Below are 24,804 nucleotides of genomic sequence, written 5' to 3'. Positions count from 1 at the left end.
ATGTGTAACTAATGCAAGGTTATTTGTTCTTGTTAATGGATCTCCAATAGAGGAATTTAGTCCACAAAAGGGCCTAAGACAAAGGGATCCCCTATCCCCCTTCTTATTTAACATTGTAGCTAAAGGGTTAACTGTATTACTCTCAAGTGCTCATAACCAGGATTTAATTAAGGAGGTGAAAATTGGATCTAATGATGTTGCACTTACCCACTTACAATTTGCAGATGACTCAATTCTCTTTTGTGAATCTAATGTGATAGAAGTTAGCAATTTAAATAGGATTTTAAGATGCTTTGAAGTATTGTCTAGGCTGAAAATAAACCACCACAAAAGTGTAGTTTGTGGAGTGGGTGTAGCAGAGGATTCCTTCAATGATTTTGCTTAATTATTGAATTGCAAAGTGAAGAATTTGCCCCTACAGTATCTGGGGTTACCTCTAGGGGCTAATCCAACCAGAAAAAGCCACTTGGAGACCTGTGTTGGAAAAGATTAGGAGCAAATTAGCTGGATGGAAAAGAAGGTTGACTTGTTTGATTATTCTGTAGCTTAAACTTTAATAGGTTTTCAAATGATGAGTGCATTATTATGGGACTCATGAAAGATCTTTTCCATTTTTTTTGCGGGTTTCTAACACAATCCAACTCTAGCCCACATGAATAGGTTAGTCTCTCTTAATCAATTCATATACATCATTGTATTTGTTTTCAATTCTCTCAAATTTTCTTTGTTTGTTGTTTTCATTAATTTGGAGGGATTGAATTTGTTTTTGATTTCACTCTGAGGACTTGATGCTGCAAATGATATCATATACCCCAAGTGTTTGTGTTTTTGCTTCTATATTTGTAATATGGTGTTTGTTGCTTTCATTGTTTTGCTGGAGTTCGTATCGTAGAATCGTATCAATTCATTTCTTGTCCTTCTAAGAATTAGTATATGATTTGTTGTTCAAGCTCTTCAGTGATTGAGTTTGTATCTCGATGGTAATTCTATTGATTTATAGGTCGCAGAAGGACTATTGGTAGTTGAAGTGAGGGTTTGAGTTATTAAATAGTGTGTCGACTTCTTTTGACATGTAATCCATACACATTCTCAGTTTTAATTTAGGGTTGATCATATATTTATATATGTATGTATGTGTATAAAGTATAAGCATATGTTTGTTTGGTGGCTTGGGGTGTTGTTTTAATGATATAACGTGTTATATTTGTAAATACAATCCTGCAGCTTTACTTCTCCGGATTTCTTAGCGTATCATTTTTTGCCTTTCTTGATGTCATTAGGGATGGATGCATCTCTTATCTATTATAGAAAAAGTATTTAGAACCACAATTGTATTCGTGAACCCGAAAGAATTCATATACTGTCCCACAATGGAGGCCCCATCGTGCATATGTATGTCATGTAATCATATGTCAGTGAATAAGCATTCTCCCTCACATTCTTGTCAGTAGATGAACTTTTTTCTTCTCTTTCTTTTTTCATTTTTAAATTTTAAATTTTTTACAAATAGACTGCCTGATACTATCATAGCAAATGACAGTAGCAAGAGTTGTAATTAAAAGGCTGTGATTGGTGGGCTTTGTCTATAATTCTGTAATTTGGTCAAGTTCTGTTTCTTCATTTACTTTCTTGTTGGTCACTCAATTAATTTCTTAGTTTCCTCTGAGACATCTTCTTTCACTGTGGGTTGATGCAATTTTGCATAATTTCAATTACATCATTTGTATGATGCTTCAACTGAATTATTATGTTTGCGTTTTTATCAGTGAATTAAGTTATGAACTCTTCAACAACTCAATTTGCCACTTCAGGAATGACAGGTTTATGTGAGCCAATCCACCACCAGGTTAGCATGTGGGAGAACACATTTAATGGTGTTTGCAATTGTACAGGTGGCTGCAAGTGTAGGCAACAAGGTGATGATTCATGGATTTTTCTCCCTTAGTTTAATGAATTTTGATTGTTTATTCCTATGGCTATATTGTAACTAATTTTCTTGATTTGATTCTCTAGTCTGAATATACTTCTTATGAGTCAATAAGCTCTTTGGAAAACAACCAAGAACCAAAGAAAATGTCTGATAAGGTGATTAGAATGCATGGCACACTGCTTCACCTTTCTCTCTTAGAATCTCTCTCTCCTAAGTTGCAAAAAGTATGGAACAAGGGGGTTTGGGGATAAGGAGAATGAAAGAAGTTAACACATGCTTGTTGATTAAATTATGGTGGAGATTTGGTGTAGAGAAAGATGCACTATGGAGAAGAATTATTTGCAGCAAATACAAATTGGAGGTGGGTAGTTGGATGCCAAATATAGAATTTACCAGCAATTTCTCCTGAGTGTGGAATGACATTGTGTCCATTGCAAACCAGAGTAATATCCTACTGAGGTTTTACTTAGATAATTGTCAAATAAGAGTTGGGGGCTTAAGACTGTCAATCCTTCTTGTTATGTGATTAGTGTGATTAGGGGGAAACCAGCTCAATCTGATCTGGAGGGAAGGGGACGTTCGATGCTTTAAACTCGAGATTTGGATACAAAGAAATAAATGGATGGCCATAAAATAAAATTCTGGTCTGACAGATGGCGCTGAAAGAAGAGTTTTCTATTCTAAATAGATTGATTGTGGATAAAGTGGTGTCCTTCAACTCAATGTCAGTGATTAAACAAAGTGCAGGTGATTGGGATTTTCAGTTTAGAAGGCAGCTTATGATTAGGAAAAGTGGTGGTTTTAAGTATCAAAACTTCGTTAGCATCAGCTCCTGTTGATAATCTGTTTTGGGCAGCCTCAAGCACAGGTGTTCATCCAAGCAAGTTCTGGCCCACAACTCTTAACCAGTAAATTGGTATAGGTAAAGTTTAATCACCCCCCCCCCCCCAGGGTGTAGTTCTTGGGCTGGTTAGTTTGGAAGAGAAGATTGAAGACAATTGAGTTACTCCAAAAATAATACAGGCAAATAAACAAGCAACAAGGAACAATCTAAATGTCTCAATATACAAATTAAAAACTCAAAAAATTGCTTTTGAAAATTCCAAACCAAATATTAATTTTCTTTTACACATTATTTAGTTAAAATTAGTGTTGGTTTTATTTGAAAATTCCAAACTCAAAAATACAAAAAAAAATTTTAAAAATTACAAAAAACTTAACAAAGAAATTTTGTAGCTTAAAAACCAAATTTTTTTTATTGGTTTTTAAAAAAATTAAAATGTAAAAAATAAAAAGAAAAAAGAAAAAAACAAATAAACAGAGACTTGATAAATTCCCAGAAAACAGCGGATGATACAGAAACAAAAGAAACAAAGGATGATTTGGGAATGTGATCAATGACATTGCATTATAGATAGAGTCAAAGATAGAGCCAATAATTGGATTAAAATTTTTGATTTTTTTCAAAGGAAAAAGCTAAGAAAATAAAACTTAATATCACATATTCATTCTTCACAGTTAGAGCTTTGGAATCAAAGCTCTAGTAGCACAGCTATTGGCTACAGATGTTAATTTTGATTGAGAACCAAACTTAATATTAGATATTCAATAAGGGTTAGGGTTTTGAAATCAAAAGCCCTAATGTAAATGAAGTTTAGAGTTAGAAACAAACCTGAGCTACAAAAAAGATCTCTCGGAAAGATTCGATTAGAATGGAAGCGACTAGTTCTTGATGTTGAGAGAGTGAGAGATTGTGAAGATGTCAACACTAAGAGAAAGGTGGCCCCGACGCCAACGAGGCTGGTGGTCTTCGGCAATGGCTGAAGCTTTGACTATGGCGGAAGAGAAAAGGGAGAAGAAGAGAAGAGCAAGAGCAAGAGAGACTAGGGGTGTAAATTTGGCCCGGCCTGGCCCAACCAGGCCTAGGTTCGGGTTGGTTGGGCTGGGCTGGCCCACGGGTTGAAAAATTAGGCCTAGGCTCAGAGGGTATTCCGGTCTAGGCTTGGGCTAGGCCTGAACATTTTTTTAAAATTTTTTTCTATTTTTTTCACCAAAATTTTATTTATTTCTACTAAAAATGACACTGGGACTTGGGTGGGCTAGGCCTTAGGCCAGGCTTTGAGTGGGCCTTGAGCAGGCCACGGGCCAAGCCGGGCTTCAAAATGATGACCCAGGCCCAGGTTCAGGGTCCCGGGCCTAATCGGGCCAGGCCCACCCTGAGCCGCGGGCCATTTTTACACCCCTCGATTGATTTCCTTTGTCGTCCTTTGGTAACCGATTACATCTGTTGTCAATTGAAAATTAAATTATTAAAATAATTTAGTTATGAGGTGGTTATGACATAATATGATATGTATGAATACCTAAATATAATTAAGTTATGAGCCAATATAATAATGGTTATGATCTATATGATATTGGTTATAACATAAAAACACATAACCTCATAACTAGATGTATGGTACATCCAAATGTACCATAGCATCACCCATGAGTCCGATTTAAAGTATTTACCTGATGAACCCTAAAAGGAAAAGTTGTGGCGCGCAATGAATAAGAAAGACTTTATTATGAGATACTCTGTGATGGAGAAAATTATTGATAAACTAATATATGAAATTTGAAGCTTGAGAAGCTTCAAAATGTTTATGAGGTAAATATTATTAACAATTTCAAGGAGTTTTTGCCTCTGCACTAGCGAGGTTAAATCCATATTTATTTGTCAAGGGGGATGGGCAAGCCCTAAGGAAGTAACCCAACCTCTGTGATTGGTAACCGTATGAAGGAGGTTCAATAGGTAGAAACAATTCTTATGGTGTGATTTAATTCCAGCACTTTATTTTTAGGAGACACCACAAGAGTTGTTATCCTACCCATCTCTAAGGCAATAGTGTTGATGAGTGACTTGTTAGGAAGAGTTTTTACCCCAAATGAAACCAAGGCAAACAATCTTTCGCAAGGTGCATTCCGTTACTGTAGCTTTGGAGGATTCTGCTAAGTGGGAACTGTCGTAGTCGTGACTGTGGGACTTGGGCTAGTCTCTAAATTTCCTATGAAAATTAAGATCAGAGTGTGTGGCCATTAAATGCACTAACCCACGAACTATTGTCCAATACCAGTGCTGTGTGTGTGACATGTTGACCTTCAGTCCAAAGAGTCTAGTTTAAGACTTAGTTCACTATGATTCTTCGGAGGGAAATTGTTAACACTAAGTGACGTTCAAATCCGGAAGACACCTACACCTATTACACAGTATATGTTGCCTATTTATATATTTTTTATTTTATATTGTTTTGATTATAGTTTTAAAATGTGGGGGTATATTATAAATTTTGTGAAAATATTTAAAGAATTTATTTTTATTAAAAGTGGGGACCTGTTGGGATATTTTAACAAAAATAAAAAATATTTAATATATTCATTATATTAGTCAATGAGTTTTAATACAAATTCAATTACAAGTTTTATTACATTACAATTTTTTATATAAATACAATTTATTATATGGTTTAATATATAACTATTTCAATACTAATCGTGGTTAATCGTGTTGATTACATAGGTTCCTATATAAATTCATCAACCTATTTTTTGAAATGTTTTAAGAGAGTTCTCTATACTTTATATATTGTTTATGTTTTGGACAACTCTGGTTCGTGGTATGGTTCAAGCCTCCTAGTGGTTGTGAACACTAGATGAGAGACGTTGTAAGCACCATGGGTTATATCTTGGAATTGCTTCATTCTGGTTGTACCTTCGCGAGGGAAGGAAGTAGTTTTAGGACAGTGACAACGCGACTCCCAAAGTCTCACAGCTATATTTTCCTACTCTTATTATTATTATTATTTTTGTATATAATATTTATTATTTATTTATTATCATTGTTTATGTAATATTTGTGTCAATTATTTGATTTATTATCTTGCTAGACTAACAGGGATTTGATTTGGTTTTTTTTTGTCATGTTGATGTCAATTTGGGTCAGCTTGGTTAAGAGCTTAAGAATGAGGGGTTGGCCGGTTGTGATGGTTGCATCCTCTATTTTTATTGTTGGTAAAAAAATGTAACGAAAGGTGAGATAACAGAGGAGGAGAACTGGAGGAGGAGAGAGATAGATTATAAGAGGAGGGGTGCTCATTTATTTTTGTTTATTTGTAAAGCCTTGTGCTCTTTTTGTATTGGGTTGAGATTCTCTTTTGTTGTAACTAGCGCAATGTCCCTTATACATGTAAGTCTTTAAGACACTTTATTTGAATAATCGTGCAATGTTAAATATGATGTTTTTGCATGCTTCATCTTCGTGCCACGTAGTGATTGAATATGAAATGTATGAGATTCGTAGATTCTCATGAAGTGAATGAAATGCATTGTCGAAGAGTGGTTTGTTCTATTTTGTGGATTCAATCAATAATTTGCTCCATATATGTTTTTATTTAAATCTTAAATTTTTTCTCTAAAAAAAATAATTATAATTTTCCTAAATTAAATAAAGAATCGATTTGTTTTATTATTCGGATCATCGGAGTGTTACAACCTGGTATCAGAGCTCACCGGGTATGAATATCTTGGGCTTGTGGGACATGATTTTACCCCAATGGGTTTAATGCATGACTGAGGAACGATTGCATGCTATGTACTATTTGATAACATGATTATGTGGCTATTTGGATATAGGATTAAATTTCTAAGGTATTATTTAAACCTAGGAAATTCTTAGAAGTCTCATTGGAAGAAGCACATGATCAACGCCAATTCCAATAGGAACTCTTGGAATGTTCTTGAGGCGAATAATAATCCTTGAAGAGTAATCCGTTATGTGCTGTGTGGTTATGTGCTTATGTGATGTGAATTGTGATGCATATGTCAAGTTGTGTTGTGAATGACCCAATTGGGAGATATTTCTAACTTGGATTCTTTGTGCCACCTGTTAAAATCCACCTACTACACACTCACCTACTTTACCTACTCTCCACCTACTCCTCACCTACTCCTCACCTACTACACACTCACCCTCTTCTATATATAGGAATCATGAATCATTGTAATAGATAACATACAATCAATCAATAATACAATTCTCTATTTCTCTTTATACATTAAATTTCTACATGGTATCAGAGCAGGTTTAGAACCTAATATTTTCGCTTCCCCGGCGGGCGGCAACCTCACCTTAGCTGCCCGCCGGACCTCAACCTAGTCCGCTAGAATTTTCTACACATACCTTCACTCTGCTTCACCACCCGGCCGAAACAAACCCAAAATCCCACTGCGACATTTCATCGAACACCATGTCTGCAACAATGATGGGCATGACACACACAGAGATGAGGCTGCTAACCCACAAACCATTTGCTCCTGTTTCTTGCACGCACGCAGAGGGACATAGAAGAGGGGACTCTCTACCCAGGTCTTGGCTATGGAGAGAACCAGCTTCGTTGGGGTTTCATTCGCAAGGTCTACGGCATTCTCGCCGCTCAACTCGTCCTCACCACCGTCGTCTCCCCCCGTCACCGACCTCCTCAAAGGATACTCCGGCCTCTTCCTTTTCCTTCTCTTCCTACCCTTGACCTCCGACAAAAGGAGCTGAATCCTATCATCATCAGCCTCAGCTCCAACAGAGTTGAGGATGTTGTTGAGATCATCGGCGCAAGGACTGATGTTGCCTCCCAACACGGCCAGCAAATATGCAGCGACTACCTTCATCTCTTCCTCTTAAATTCTAGAGAGGCTATGGATCTGCAGAATTGGGAGGAGACGCAGGTTCCAAACACAACTTTCTCAGATAAACACATCGTTTTTAATCACTTTACAGGACACTCACCTTTAATCCTTTTTTAATACCCCACTCACAGATCTTGATCTTGCTTTCACCAACACCAATCCCACTCAACTTTCTTTTCTTTTAATATATATATATATATATATGTTTATTATAATATATTACCTCAAGCTCCTACCATGTCCACTTTTGCACAATCAATCTTCACCTTTTGCACCTCACCCACGTTGCTCCATTTTCTTTCTTTTATTTTATTTTATTTATTTATTTTTTTTCATTAAAAAAAAAAAACAAACAAACAAACAAACCATTGCAGGTTTTCACAAAACCGTGGGCCAAGAACCCACGTGCACCAATCTCCTTTTTCCCTCACTCTCTTGTTTTGATTTCACATATATTCTTTCTATTTCTTTCTTTTTTATTTCTCTTTCACTTTATTTTTCATCTTTTTTTTTTCATTATTATTTCTTTGCACAAACACACATACCAAAAAAAAAAAAAAGGAAGAAGACGAACTGCACACCAAACTCATTTTATTCATGTCGGGGCTCACCCCGATCACCATTTTACACCACACAAAAAAAAATAAAAAAAAAAATAAAAAAAAAAAACACAAACAAAACCCAAACAACCACATCCACAGGCGGGATTTTTCTTTTCTTCTCTACTCTGCCGCCGGTCTCTTCTTCTTGCCTCCGTCCTGGGCGGCCCTTGACGGTGTTGCCTCCGTGTTTCCCACTTCACTGGGCACGATCACTACTCCCTGCTCCTCCACTGCAGCATATGGCGGCCCTCCAAATCGGAACATAACGGTGGCCTTCCGCTTCAGCTCCTTATTTTCGGCCTTTAGCATACTTATCTCTGCTCGCGCATCCTTATACATGCGTTGGAGCAGAGCCAGTTGGGCGTTTAACTGCTGCACCTCATTTGTCCTACTCTGCAGCCGGTGCGACAAGTTTGTGACCGCCGTCATGGTCTCCACACATGACTTCAAAGTATACTGATTGGCCTCAATATCAGTTTGCACCGCCATTTTTTGCTCCACCGACCGCATCGGAAAGTTCAACGGAGCAAAACCAGAGGCGTTTGGTTGGGGTTCACTGGCCACCGCACCAGTTATCTCTCTTGTTGACTCGTTGAGGTCGGGAAAGAGAGTGAGCAGACCATGGGACGAAGAGGCCATATTCTGGGTAGCTGAACGGGAAGACGAGGCCATGTTATGGGTTGCTGAGTGTTTCAGAGAAGGGTTGGTTACAGAGTGTTTACAGAGTGTTTCAAGATTTGCAGCTCTTAGCGACAAGCTCTCAGAGAACGAAGAGGTTTCAACTGGTTTGTTATGCTTCCAAGCCCCAGCCTCCGCTTCGGTTTATAAAGACCATGATGAAGAGGCAGACACGCGCATCATGCGCCTCTCGGTGCTCGCCGACAACTTGGGCGCGCCTTTTGATGGCATGCCTTTTGATGGCACGCCTTTTTATGGATTGGGCACGCCTTTTGATGGCACGCCTTTTGAAAGATTGGGCACACCTTTTGAGGGTGCGACTTTTTAGGGGTCCGACAAGACTCTGTAAACTGTCCCGACATTGATTCCGGTTAGCTCCTTCATGGGTCCGACAAGACTCTGTAAACTGTCCCGACATTGATTCCGGTTAGCTCCTTCAAGGGTCCGACAAGACTCTGTAAACTGTCCCGACATTGATTCCGGTTAGTTTCTACAAGGGTCCAGCAAGACTCCATAAACTGTCACAACATTATCTGCTACAACGGTCTGACACCGCCATCCAGTGTCCTCTACACCGTTATGACACCACCATACAGTGTCCTCTACAACGTTATGACACCCCCATACAGTGTCCTCTACAACATTATGACACCACCATCCAGTGTCTTCACCAATGGTCTGACACGACCATACAGTGTCTCCTATCCTCTTTTATTTTATGTATTCGTTTATTTTCTTGTTTTGTTACTCTCTCCAAACTTAAGTTGGTTAGTTCCTATCCCCCTTGAGTTTGCGAGGGGCTGTTAAAATCCACCTACTACACACCTACCACTACCACCTACAACACACTCACCTACTTCACCTACTCTCCACCTACTCCTCACCTACTCCTCACCTACTACACACTCACCCTCTTCTATATATAGGAATCATGAATCATTGTAATAGATAACATACAATCAATCAATAATACAATTCTCTATTTCTCTTTATACATTAAATTTCTACATTACTTGGCAAGTTAATCATTTCCACTGTGTAAGAAATCAACCGTATAATTGGCATTGAACTGTAGGTCGACTGACTATGTATGTTTATGAGTGTAAGTGTGACATTAAAATGGTAGAGATTACGCTACATAGCAAATAGTTTGTTGTTATGAAGAGTTAATTATTTCTGATCTTTAAATCAAATTTGTGGAAGTAGGCTAGATGAAGAGTCTTGGAAGTAGAATAAGTTAAACATTAAACTTGTTGTAGTAGTCTGATTTGGTTGAGACCTTGATGATGATCAAAGTGACCTAAGAGATTATTTTGGAGTGTTGACATCGGAACATGTAAAACTAGTTCTAAGTGAAAAATCTAGAAATTCCCTAGATGTTGATTTGTGATTATGTATCAATTTTAAGCAGAATATAACAATCCCAATCAAACAATCAAGACAAAGAGACACAACAATTTTACGTGGAAAAAACCACAATTGGACACCTCCAACTATGATAAAAAAACCACGGGCAACAGCCACAAAACAATCCACTAAGAAAATTTAAAGGAATTACATAGGTATACTCTCAATTACCTAGCGAATCCACGCCTAATTGAACCAACCTCTATGTGCCTCTTCCAACCCGTCTTTACCTCAGAATTGTCTTTACGATGAGCCACCCTGGAATCCACCAAAGCTTCAGGCTCGAATTCTTCAGAATCCACCGAAGAACAACTCTCTCTTTTATATAGCAAACAAAACCTTTGATGTACTCTCTTTAAGCCATGAATTGAATACTCAATAAAACATCAAAGAAAACTCACAAAGTATATCCCCAGATATAAACCCTAGAACCCAAAAAGAAGATCTGGAGTAGCAATCCTAAACAATGACCCAACACGCGAATTTATAGAATCTGTCCCGCGATCTCCGCTCGAGCGCCAAACAGCCCGCTCGAGTGGCTTCAGCAAAATATGCGCGAAATATAACAGAGGTCCGCTCGAGCGCTAGAGAACCCGCTCGAGCGCGAAATCACACAGCTCAGTACTTTTACAGGCGACCAAAACTTCTGGAACCAGGGATTCCCCGCTCGAGCGGGGGAATGTCCGCTCGAGCGGACAGGCAACTTGGAATGCATTTTTGCATTTTGCTTCGGGGGCGCTGCCCCTCGACCCCGTCGTGGCGCTGCCCCGGAGCCGCCAAGGAGCGCTGCCCCCTCGACCCCCGCGAGCTGACCGGGCAGCTCAATCCCGTCATAATCAGCGAAGTGGCAATCTTGAAAGCTTTATCATCACAAACTTCTCTGAAAGGCTTGATTCGGGTTGGATTCGCATCTAACAACTCATAGCCTCACTGAAATAAAAATGCGAATAAAATTACAACTCAAAGGAGTTTTGTCAAACGGGATTGCCAAGAAATAAAACCTAACACTAAGTTTCCTTGGGATAGATGAAATTAGTTATGGTTGGGTTGTTCCACTTGTTTGATTGACTACTTGTGAGGTTAGTGTTAGGCCTCAGGCTGATTATCTTGGTCTGTATTTGGAAATAGGTATGGTCTTATTATGGTGGGAATTGTAAAGTGTATTAAGGAAAGTGTTGCTTATTGAATTTGTTTAGTTTGGAATCCTGTAACTTATTATAAGTGAATGAACTAGATAAAGAATTTTCGAATAGATTGGGATAAGATTAAATTTGATTGGGTTGTGCCATTTGGTTGAATTTCCAGTAGTGAAAATGGTGACTTGTGAGTTGACATTTTGGGATATGTAGTCGAATTTCGCATGCTTTCGAATTTGTGGAATCAATTGCCTTAGAATTTGTTGTTGATGTACTCAAGTGTAATATATGAGTGTTTAGGGATATGATGTGATTGATGCCTCAAGAGTTGTGTTAGCAAACCAATGTCCTTGGAGAAATTTTTTGAAATGATCTTGTGAGAATATTGTGATTCTATAGAGATTATGACTAGGTATTTTGAGATAGTTGGTGTGGTTGTGATTTGGATATTTTCGTGAAAATTTATATGCTTGATAAGGGTAATTAATATTAACATTTATAGTTATCCATAGCTATTATAGCGACCCCGGTCTTTCCCCATTTGGTTGTTGTATCCGGACTTAGGTTCCGTGGATCTTGTGGTTGTATATATGTTGTTGTCGTCCTTTATTTCCTTGTCATTTGAGTTATGGGTTGTATTGGGCAGGTTTATTACAGTTTGGGAGTGTTTGGGAGCAAAGTTTGTCGCTCGAGCGAGCTCTTGTTTTTGGGCCTTCGCTCGAGCCATGGTTTATTCGCTCGAGCGAAAGACTGCGTCTGGGTATAGAACCTGAGAGCTGTGTTTCTTGGCTCGAGCAAGATTTTATTCGCTCGAGCGAGCGAGGTGTATGTTTTCGAGTTATTCGCTCGAGCGAGCATTCTGTCACTCGAGCATGCTTCTGGGTTGCAGACCTGAAGCTTCGAGTTTTTGGCTCGAGCGAGACTTTCTTCGCTTGAGCGAGGATTTCTTGTGTCTTGTCGCTCGAGCGACTAATCCTTCGCTCGAGCGAGCCTGTTTTATTTAAATACGCAGCAGCAGTTTTAAACGTCTTTTTTCATCCTCTTTTGTTTTAAAAACCCTAGGTCCGTGTTCTCTCTCCCTCCACTCACCTTCTCTCTTAGGTTTCATCTATTTTTAGGGTGTTTCTACCCTAGGTTCTTTGTTAAAAAGATAGAGGGTCGCGAGGGCTTTGTTTTAATTTGAAAGTTTGGCGGTTTGGAGCACTTTGGGTTTTGGGTCATCATCTCCATTTGAGTTCTTCACTTCGAGGTAGGGATACCCTACTCCATACTATAGGTTTTGTCCTAAGTTTTGGTCATTTTGATATGTTGGTGTTGTTCGGTAATTTTGAGAAAAGCTAGGGTTTGATTTATAATTTAAAAAGCTCTAATTGTTGAAATAAATTAATTCGTATAATTAATTTTGAGAAAATGGGGAATTTAGTTTAATTCATGAAATTGGGAAATCATGAGATTAAATGGTGTAGTTGGATAATCTAATTACTCACCTATGAAAATGTTGAGTTTATATTTGTTGATACATTTATTTCCTGTTTAGAAATAATTGTTTTGGGCTATTGGTGGAGGATAGTCGTGATTGTTGTAGACATTGAATGTTGATTAGGGAAAACTGAAACTAATCACATTGAATAAGTCATTGAATATGACGGTTGAATTAATACAGCAAATGCGTGTATTGATTGAATATTGTGTATGACAAGTGTTTAATACATTGTATATGCATATTGTTTGGGAGGAGATAGGGGATGTACTCCATGGTTTGAGGGAAGATAGGGGATGGACTCTCAAACCTGTTTAGGAGGAGAAAGGGGATGGACTCCATTAGTACAGCAAATATGTGTACTTATTGATTTATGGAAGTGTTTTCGTATGAGCCTTAGTCTCATTTGAATTGTTGATATTGAAAGTAATGTTTAATGTGGGATGTAGTCTCATTTTATAGTTTGGTCAGGTTCTGAGCCATGTCTGTATAAATGGAAAGTTGAATAATAACGGAAAGTGAAACATGTCATGGATATTAGTGTCATGAAACTGTATAGTGATATAATGGATTTATAAGTGTTAAACATCTATTGAATGCTATTGCTTTAGTCAATTCTTATATTTGGTTTAGTAAATTTCTGCTGGGTTGTGGCTCACCCTATACGGGAACATCATTTTCAGGTCCAGGTGATATGCAACCTCCAAGAACTTAGCTTGGAAGGATTTAGATTTGAAGACTTGTTTTAGTTAGTTGTTATTTGATATTACATGTAAACTCAAGCCAAGGGCTTAATTTGTAGTTGAGTTAGTACTCACATTTTATGTCCAAGTGTTGGCTTGGAAAGCTGTAAGCCCGTAGGGCATTTACTTTGACGTTACATGTGATGTTTTTCAATAAGAATACTCTGATGAATGGAATAATGTTTTGTTTTCTTATATCAATGCATGCCAATATTGTGTATAATGTGGGTTTATTTTGAAGGCGTTACAGCTATAAGTTAGAAATTGTGAAGATTAGAGGTAATACGTGAGTATTTTGGATTGAAATAAGCCCTGTTTAGGAATAGGCTATTTTAGTTGGCTATTTGACATTTTATGAAAAGGCATGCAAAAAAGTAAGGAGTGATGTGCTGGGATGTCTTTTTTAATTAGCTATTTTAATTTGGGATGGGCTAGTTTAACCCTTCCCAAACAATGTGTTTAAATGGAGATTATTTTTGTATCCCTTGTTATTAGCTATAAGATTGTCTTGTATCATTGGTATACGTATTGTGAATCCCTTATATTGATATTTCGTTTAGCTATAGGTGTGGTGTGGTATGGTGTGGTGAGAATTTGTGGTGTGGTGAGAATTTGTGGTGTTGATATGTTGGTCTGGTATTATCATTGGATTTAATTTGGGTGCATTTGATCTTAGGTGGTTAGTGATGGTCCTAATTAAGAGGTATTTAGTTTTGTTTGATGGAAGGTGATTCTTTATTTTAATTTTTATTCCATCATGTTTTGTGGTGACATTATCTTAGAAGTAGTTATTTGGCTGATCTCTTGTTGGGGGGTAAGTTGGTATGAGGCACTTTTATCATTTTGTTACACTACTGGAAATATCAATTTTTGAGGTGTATTTTTAACGGCATTTTTTAAAACGCCAATATTTGTAATATTTAACAGCGTTTCGTAAACGTTGTATTTTTCTCTAATCAAAACGGCGCCGTTTTACGAATACAAACGTCTTGAAATGGTTTTGTCCCACACGCTCCCTCTCCCTGCTTCACCTTTATTTTGAATCTGACTCTCACTCTCACTCTCACTCACACTCACACTCACATTCGCGCTCGCTCTGGCTCTCAAAATCGAAATCGATTCAGATCGGTGAGTGTTCATCAGAGCCATTTCAAAGTTCAAAGTTCATCAGAGCCATTTCCAAGATCTTACATCGGTGATTCATCAGAGCCATTTCGAAGCTCTCTCTCAAAATCGATTCAGATCGGTGAGCGACTCTCTCTCTCTCTGCTGTCTAAACCCTAATTATCTCTGTCAGTTCAGCTCTGTAATTTAGAGATTCAGCTCGGTCTCAGCGAAACAGATCGATGATTCATCAGAGCCATTTCAGTTCTCTCTCGAAATCGAATTTCATCTCAGCGATTCAGATTGGTGAGCTCCATTGTTTCTGTCTCTAACTGTCTCTCTCTCTCTCTCTCAAGCTGAACTGATATTTGAATCATGTTACATGTCCTGTTGAATCAAGCTGAACTGATATTTGAATTAATCTGATATGATATTTGAATCATGTTACATGTCCTGTTAAATCAAGCTGAACTGATATTTGAATTAATCTGATATGATATTTGAATTAATCTGAACTGATATTTGATTCTGACCTGAATATAAATATATATGTATATATATAGCTGAAGTCATTCTTGTACAACTATTTGGAATAAATTAATTTCTTGTACAACTATTTGGAATAAATTAATTTGGGTTCATATATTGGGAACACTGCTAATTACTTTAATAATGCGCTGCTAATTTCTCTAGTTCAATCATGGTAGCAAGAACACTCTGCTAATTACTTTAATAATGCTCATGACCTTAGTCAATTAAAGTCAAGATGAAATGATTCATAATTTCTACATTAACCCATTGCACTGCTAGAGGTCTGTAGAACTCAATTTTAACCATCTTTTGGTGCATACAGGGTTATGCCCTGCTCAGTTCTAGGTTCAACTGGATGTTCTTGGACATGCCTTCTTTGCCCCATTTCCAGTATCAAGAGGGAGAGAAATAAGCGTACTTACTACACTAAGAACATCTACTGACAAACTGAAGAATGTTATGCTTTTCTTGTAATGTGTGTGTGTGTGTTTTGGGTTAGTAAAGTTTTCCAACTACTTATTGTCTTTTGTTGATTTTGTCAGAGACTTGAGGTTCTCGGATAAGCTTAGTTTTGTGTGGCAACCATATACTCTGATGTATATAGGTTATGTGCATATAGTGGTTTTTTTACTTACAAGTTACAACCAAAAAACCATAAACCTATCTTCCTAATTAGAAAGATAAGACTAATAGTCGCAGCAATTATAATTTTAAAGCAAACAACAAGATATGTAAAAGGAATGTTACATCATCCCATTTTCAGTCAATAAAGGAAATTGATGCGAACACCTACTAAAAAACTGTGTCAAATTGCTTGGCTAGACAGTAGAAAACCACATTTCCAAAATTAAATTGTAATTCCAATTTTAGCATTTATACATTTTAAGTTTACGTTCCAATAGTATGGTAAACTTACTTGAGAAGCAAACGATAACAAATAGAAATATTTTTAGTATGAAATGCCAAATCAATGAAAGATCAGCAGTGCTCAACCATATGAAGTAATTCTAAGACTAGAAAAATAGAGCATTGTGTCAATAAATAAAAAAGTAGTAGTATCATCTTTCTAGAACATCATAGCATAAATTCAAGAGAATTAATTTACCGCATTTCGATAATTCTGATAGAGTTCTCCATTGCCTGAGCAACATTTGAAGGAATACTTCCAGCTTCTACTTCCTTCTTTATTCCGGAAAGCAGATCTATAAAAAAATGAATGCTAACCCCACATAAGACAACAACAGATCAACTAATATGATTCCTCAACTAATATGATTGTGATTGTGATTGTGATTGTGATTCCTCAACTAATTTTAACCATCTTTATTCCGGGCAGTCTTTCTACCACATCACGTAGCGGTAGCACATCACATGGCTCTGTTTCAGCTGGTACGTATAATTTTTGAAAGCTCTATCCAAACACATAGCTCCAATATGAATTGCTGCTTTGTTACCATGTCATCTTAATTGATAGTCACATCTAGATGTCATTTCATCATTTTGTATCAATATTTAGTTCCTTGGATGTAAGACCTACCTCAATGTTTAGTTTTTAACTTAAATTATATATACAAGGCAACCATTGTTGTGGATAGGTAGCCTCTATGGCATGCTGTCTAGCATGAAAATGATAGTTTGCTACAATATGTGAAAATGATCATATTACCTAGAGTTAAATGCCTAAATCCATGTTGTCTTAATTGATCGCCTTAGCTTATGAATATCATCGTGTTCCCTCAATATCTTGAGGTAGGACTTCAGATAGTGTGTTTGGTTTTATTTTTCTGAATTTAATTACTTTTTCATTGGGGTGGAATGTTTTTCTTCTTCTGTTTAATGGAAACATAGCAGATGGCCCAGTGGTTGGGCCCCTAACATGCTACATAGGGTTAAATACCCCTACGTTTCATTTTAGTCTTTCCTATTTCAATTGTGTCGGTTTCATTTTCAACTTGTTTAATTTGTGTTTAAATGATGTCCAAGTCAATTTCTGTCCACATTCAGAGAGCATTCATTTTTACATCATGTTTTGTAGGTCCTAGCTCAAGTCAAGCCACACAAAAGCAAACAAGGGGTCCCACATATATGCATGGTCAATGGGGTACTAGTGAAGATGGCGTTTTAAAAGTTGTTTAAAATGAGTTGAATCAAGTAGTTGAAGGATACACATCTCTTGCTTCACATTTGGACGTTTTGGCACGAGATGGGAGTCTTGCACCACTTACTTTTACGACTTGGCATTATGTCCCAAAACAAAACAAAGATAACATATGGAGGGAGATAAAGGTATGTGCTTGATTTGCTTCTTGTCTCAACTTTTTGGCAATTTGATTGGTGTAATTTGGTCGTTTTGAGCTTTGTAACTCGTCGTTTGCTCCTCTTTTCTCTGTGCTTTTTTGGAGATTTGAGAGCGTTGTGTTCTTATGGTCAAATCCAAAACTCCATTGTGTTACTTTTGCTATGAATATATCTATTGAGTGAAACCAGTTTTCCCTGTAAAATAAATAGATAAATAAGGAGTTACTCTATATTATTGGGAACATGTAGAGCTGAGAAACAAGAACCACTCAACTGAACCTGACATGTAAAACATGTACTTGGAGGTCATGTAAAACATGTACATCTTGTGTTAATAATAAACCCAATATATAATCACCAATGACAGTTTACTGGAACATATAGCCTCTGATGTTGACTGATGAAAATGTTAGAAAAAGCCTTCAGTAAAGCTAATAAATATCTCTTATATAGGTAACTATTTTTTATCCACTTTCCACCTTTTCAGGCTGTTATATGTTTATGTTATACACAGTGCCTAAAACGACAAAGCTTTATCTGTGGTTTCAAATATATGCTGTACTGATTCCTGTAATATTTTTTATTTTTGCTCATTCCACATAGGCTGCTGACTTGGCTCCACAACCAGCCTCAAGATAAATAAATAAATTGAAGCAGGGGGTTAGTATATTGATATATATGCTACATAAAATTTTGAAACTTATCTAATGATAGTTGATAATATCTGAAGAAAAAAAAAAATATTAAAAAAATGAGTGTCATTATTTCCTCTCTTAAGATAAAAAATTAATAAAGAAATAAAAGTTACATACCAATACTTTTAATAAAGAAATGACAATTTGTAGTTGGTATAAGCGATCAAGCTAAATTTAGAAAATTGAATTTCAAAATTACATAACAAGATAATCTGAAGTTGATAATTTGTAGTTGGTAAAAGCTATCAAGATAATTTGAATTTTAATCTGTTGTACTGGTTTTCTGGGGGAAATTGTGGTTTATGTCCAGTTCAATGACATGTATTTAGATTGTCATTAGACTCATCTAATTTTGTTTGGCCTGTGATTTTGATATTGATATATGCTTATTTCTTTGGATTTTCTATTGATACACCAAATGTTTCCAACTCGTGTTTCCATTTTTGCTTTTGAACGTAATAATGGCTGCTCATTTAAGTGATTTTGCTATTATGTCATATAGCAGCAATGATTCATCCCACTAATTTGGGAGCACTAATGGACCACTAATGAGGTGAAAATTTAAAAAAAAAAACAAAAAAAAAAACACAAGAGCAAAACATCCCATCAAGTGGGACCCACACCACTTTAGAGCTATTAATGCTCCTCTTTTTAGTTGTCTCACTCATTTTTGGTCATATATTTCGATTACAACGGTGTAATATTTATATATTTGTTTCTATGCATCTTGTTATTTATTCAAATCATTTTATTATGATGGTTGGATGTTGTCTGTCTGTATAAAATATCAATTGTAGGTGGCAGCTCAACTGGTTAATTTTTCGAACTAAAAAGCCTATCAGTGTTCCCTATCAAAAAGACTGTTCTCTCTCTCTCTCTCTCTCTCTCCATACGCATTGCTCAGTGATCCACTAAGCCCAGGTGACTTGCAGGTTTGCTTTACTTTTTCTTGTATTTTATCTCCTAATTTCCATTCGGTGTGGTTAGTCTTCACGATTAATGATTTGTGTCTCTTACCTTCCATTTTTGTTGCAGATTCAATGGGTACAAGTGAAAGAAATTGAAAATCTTTAAAATCTGTAGGTTTAGGAAGATTTGAATTTTCTCTCTTTTTCCGGCCTTTTCTCAACAACGAAACAGAGGTTACATATTACCGGGGAACTAGTGTTCGCAATATGTTTTGGTTTCTTTGTCAATTGAATGTGGGTCTCTTGATTTCAATTATCATGTTTTGTTTTGTGGGTTTTTCTGAAACCTGTGGGTGTGTTGCAGTTTTTATTTGAAATGTGTGGGCCTCTGCAAACTTTGAACTCAGAAGGCACCATTCCAATTTATAGCATTCTAGTGTAGAATATAATTTATGGGGATGAGCATTTATAAAATATGCCATATTTTTTTTGTACACAGTCAATTTTAAGTTTACTTGGAATGGCAAAATCCATTTCAAAACATAATTTTTATGATGCTTGAGGATTTAATTTTATTATATTTTTATTTTAGTGAATCTGATTGCAGTTTATGTTCTGATGCGGGCGTGTAGACCAGTGTTGACCACAACTTCTATGCTAAAACATGATTTTTGGATATATGTTAGTTTGTGGTTAATGTTAAAACATGATTTTTGGATTTTGGATATGTTATTTTGTGGGTAATGATGATTGGATATTAATTGAATGAGAAACTGAATTAATGCTTCATTTGTTATTTGAATGGAGTTATTATTTTATATGTTAGTTTTATTATAGGTATTTGAATGGGAGGTAATATTTTATATGTCATTTTTATTACAGATATTTTTAATTCAATTAAATAAAATTAGCACAATTTTTTTTTTTTTAAAAAAAAGAGAGATATGACGGCGTTTCTACAAATGCCTTCTAAACCATAACACTAACGGTCATATTTTTAAAAACAGATACGACGGCGTTTACAAAACGTCGCTAAATATCGGCGGTGACGTCGGCATGTGCATAGTAGGACATTTTGCGGCGTTTTTTGAAACGCCTTCTATACTCATATCACGACGTTTTTAAAACGTCATAAAGCTACAGCGACCTCCGCATCTTCGACGCTTGGTACTAAATGTCCCAAAAGGAATTAGCGGCGTTTTTGATAAATATAGCGGCGTTTTTTAAACGCCACTAAAAGTCCAATTTCCAACAGTGTTAGTCTTGAAACAAAAAAGAAAAAAAAAATGTTTTGAAATATCCGTTGTTGACATAAGATTTCTTATAATGAATGGATGGCATTATAGCTCGTGGTCGTATTTTTTTTTTAAATTTGTTTATTTATTTATTTTTTGAGTTTGGGTAAAGATGACTTGACTATAGATTTTAGGTGGGATTTTGAAGTGACTACAAGAACATGATTATTCATTGGAATACCCTTCTGTCTTTATTCGTTGGCTTTTCGTGATTGTTTTGAATGGCAATTGGCACCTTTTTCTTGTGACATGAGTAGTTGTAAGAATTAGGTTATGTTTTCCTTGCGTTTTAGTTAGTTGGAGTAGATTAGTTTCTAAGTTGTTTAATACTCTTGCAGCTGTTTCCTTGTGATTGTTCTAGATACTTCTAAGATGAGAGGTAAAATTTTTAGTTAGTTGGTCTTGGGAGTGATATTAATATTTATCATTGGGTGAGTTTGTATTATGGGAGTTGTTGAATTTAAGTTTAATCTTGTGGATCATCATAATATTAGTATAGTGTGGAGTCGTGTTGCAAATTTGGAGTTAGTGGCATGGCATTGGTTTCAATGAATGAGAGTGGCTTTGAGTTAACTTTTTCATTGGGAGTACCTTAGTACAGTTAGGGAGTGTACCTAGTCGTGACGAGTTCTATGTGAACTTAAAATAGTATTGTGACAGCTTTTGGGTAAATTATATGTTAGAATAAGATCATTTGGGTGGATAGTGCTATATGAATTTGTAATTTTAGCATTTTGTTGTGTAGCTGATTTTATTTCCTGAATGAAGCATGTATTGGCTTAGGAGTCTTGACTTGATTTAAAAACATTTGTTGAAAGAGAGAGTTATATGGTTCAATTAGTGCATGGTTGGGAGGAGGTAGAACCTTAGGATGGTATGAGATTAATCTGAGTACTTAGAAGATTGTGAAAGTGCTTGGAAGGGGTGTGAGGGTTGTTTTTTGTAATGACGAGGAAGTGGGTAAAGTTTGCCGAGAGATGGTAGTCATGTGTGGGTGCAAAGGAGTATGGAATTTAAGTAGTGAGCGTCATGATCAAGAGTTGTGTGGAGTTTATGAATGTGAAGGGAACTTAGTGGTTGGGTACTAAAAGTGTTTCTTGGGAGGAAATATGGACTGTGTTTTGATTGATGGGTGGTCAGATGGTTGATATTTGGATTGGGTGACAAATAGTCACTTTAGCGGTTTGGCGCTGAGCTGTGAGATTTGGTTTTAGGGAGTCCAACTTGGACTCAGGTATGAAGTGGGTGTGTGTTGAAACCTGGATAGGGGTGATACGTGTTGGTTAGCCTGTCGATGTGGATTAAGTCATGTAGAGCAGATGGATCCTTGTGGCCGATCACATTTAATGGGACTCAAGACTTGGTTTGATTTGGTTTGGTTGCTTGGTTTGGTTTGGAATCGGTGGTCTGGATGCGTGGTATTCGAAGTTTATTGACATATAGTCATCTTGGGAATTGATTTGGTTTGAGTAAAAAGTGGTACGGTTGGGTGGTACTTAGGTAGTACTGGAGGGCATTGAGCTTTGCTTGTGTGTGTATGTTGTTGATATGAACCTGTGAAATGACTCAAATTGAATCAAAGTGTTTGAATGTAGATTATTGTAATCGCACTTGTGCCAATGTGTACTATCGATTGTTAGTGATGATGTTTGTAGTGATTGGGAACTTCCAACTTTCGGGAAGTCGTATGTGCTGTGTTATGCCTCGAATGCACTGTTATTATTGTTTCTATTCATTGTTATTACAGATGTGTGTGGTAAATGGGTTGTAACATCACCGGGTGAGTGATGGAGGTTGTTGGGTGATGGTTGGGATTCACCGAATGAATGTTGAGAATGGTTTGGAAAATGAAAATTTCTTTTCCTTGTGTTGTGGCCTAGGATGGCATAGTTAAATTAATGTGGAAGATCTAATCTAAGTGGGAATATATATAAAAATGAAAAGATTTTCAAGAGGAATGGAGAATTTTGTTTACAAAATTGCGACCGTTCATTGTTCTATCTCTTATAATGGGGTTGTATGGAAACTTGGGTTGAATTGCTTGTTGTGTATGTGTATATATATATTGGCATATTTATTTTGAGGAAATATAATGCGATTGCAATTGTTATATCAATTTGTGTTTTGGGCAGTGAGTATGGGGCGTCTTTTCTTTCGCAAGTGTTGTCCAGGTATTGTTTTATGGTGGTTTCCTTTCCCTTCGACATTGGGATTTGGTCTCTCTTGGTCATCTTTGTGCGGTGTTGTCATTAGGGGAGTAGAATGGTTGGTGTTGTTCCTCGTCTCTTGGATTTTGATGAGTGTACTGATAAATTATGATCTCTTTCTCGTGCTTCTTCTTGTTTGGGTGTCTTTGGGGCGTTGAGGTTTTGAGTCTGAATTCGAGAATTTATATTGAGTGTGAGTCTAGCTTTTGATTGGAAGTTATGTCTTGCCCTCAGAATTGAATAGCTTCTAATTTGACTCCGATTTTATTTCGGGAATATATCCCACGTGTATTAAGTCAGAGGTTGTGTTTCCATCTGAATTGGTTTGTCCTTTGGTTTCAGTCCTTCCCTAATTTCGGGGATGAAATTTCTTAAGGTGGGGAGGTTGTTGCACTCCAGAATTTCTTTTCTTTTTCTCGTCACTCGAGCAAAGGAATGTTCGCTCGAGTGGTCTCGCGAAGCTCCCAGTATTTTTGCAGGTCTGCCTGAGATTCTGTGAGTTGTCGATGTTCGCTTGAGCGCATGAGTAGTTGCTCGAGCGGTCTGTCTTGTTGAATCTGAACTTCTGGGAATCTGTGTTCTTTGCTCGAGCGAGGGATTGGTCACTCGAGCGAAGTATCCGAATTCAGTATGTTTAAAAGTCACTTTTTGGTCCACTTTTCTTCAATCTCTCTTGTTCTTTCTCTCTCGTCTAACCCTTTTCCACCATTGTTGTGGGTTTAAAGCTTTCAAGCTTGGTTTTCATCTTTGGTACCTGCTAGTTATATCAAAATCCCAATCGCGAGTAGAGTGCTTTACTTGAGGTCAGGAGATCTTTAAATAAGTTGGTACAAGGCATGTCATTTTTCATATGTCCTCAAATCTTCTTATTGTTGATTTTCCAGAATGAAAGCTAGTTTTTTCCTGCTTACATCTATCATTGGTGACTTGTTTTCTTCCTTTATTCATGCAATTCACAGTCAAGGAGAACCCAGATCAGTGAAAGAATGAGGAAACTACAAGAGCTTGTTCCAAACATGGACAAGGTAGGAAGGATAACAACAATGCACACACTTCATCCTATGGTCATAAAACTCATGATCTTTCTGTTTCTTGTAATTCGCAGCAAACAAACACAACATACATGTTAGATTTGGTTGTTGAGTACAAAAAAAAAAAAAAAAAAAACAGTACAAGGTACTGAAGAAGAAACCAAATATTGTCTTCATTGGAACTCTTTTTTTTTTTTTTTTTTTTTTTTTAATTTTTATCATTGGAACTCTTTTTATCTGTGCTTGATCACTGTTTATTTATTTATATTGTTTTCATACACTCAGCAAAAATTGAGCAAATTGAAAGTGTTCAATTAATATGAATATATGTGTTTGTCATGGTTTCCTTTGGTCTTGCGTTTATGTTTAAATGCCATTTGGTGCTTTTTATTGATGTATATTAATGGGATCTCAATATGACATTTTGGGAAAGTGTTTGAAGGGTGATGGAGCACAATCTGCTGAAGAGAAGTAGACATTTCAAGTAAATGAGACACCTCAATTTTAATGAAGAATCTGGTTCTGAACCATACACTCTGACTGCCTAAAGTTGGGATGGGTGCATGCATCTTAAGGTTTTCTCTCTCCCGACTTCAGGGGAGATTTTGGTGCTCTAAATTAGATAATGCAGTTAATACATGTCCTAAATTAGATTAGCGTCACCTTTTGGCTGTTGGCCTATATTTTCAGCTATAGACTCATGTTCATGCTTAGCAGGAAAGGACAAAATAAATAAAATAATTCATATTTTTGTGAATAGTTTTTTGTACCTATAACTTTTTTTTCCATTTTTATATTTTTAAAATTTTTGGGTTACACTTATAAAATTTTAGAGGAAACTAGAAAGGGACCTAATTTTTCAGATTGAATGAAACAATGAAGTGTACGGCTAGTTTTCTAAATATGCTAACTTCATGATCTTGTGATGACAAAAATTAATGTTTGTCATCGACCCGTCAAGCCATATGAGAAGTCACACAAGAAATGAAAAAAATTAGTGAAATATTTAAATGATATATAACAGCCCTCCATCCATAT

General features: G+C 36.6%; 1 long non-coding RNA gene across 2 annotated transcripts; it reads left to right on the top strand.

Annotated features, from left to right (window-relative positions):
- Positions 1-14,706: 14,706 nt before the first annotated feature.
- LOC114315430 (uncharacterized) lies at positions 14,707-24,568 on the top strand. 2 transcript variants are annotated; one of them, XR_014361792.1, is made up of 6 exons: positions 14,707-15,107; positions 16,669-16,721; positions 17,368-17,618; positions 19,123-19,257; positions 19,361-23,760; positions 24,209-24,568. It is a non-coding gene; the product is annotated as an uncharacterized LOC114315430 (long non-coding RNA). The 2 variants fall into 2 exon arrangements; XR_014361793.1 differs by lacking the exon at positions 24,209-24,568 and having other exon boundaries at positions 19,123-19,246; positions 19,361-19,829.
- The last annotated feature ends 236 nt before the right edge of the window (positions 24,569-24,804 follow it).

This window comes from Camellia sinensis, chromosome 2 (assembly GCF_055761805.1).
Source record: "Camellia sinensis isolate YWXY chromosome 2, ASM5576180v1, whole genome shotgun sequence".
In the NCBI taxonomy this organism is placed as follows: Eukaryota; Viridiplantae; Streptophyta; class Magnoliopsida; order Ericales; family Theaceae; genus Camellia; species Camellia sinensis.
Note: the sequence above shows the minus strand (reverse complement) of the source record. Positions and strands in the feature narration are given on the sequence as shown.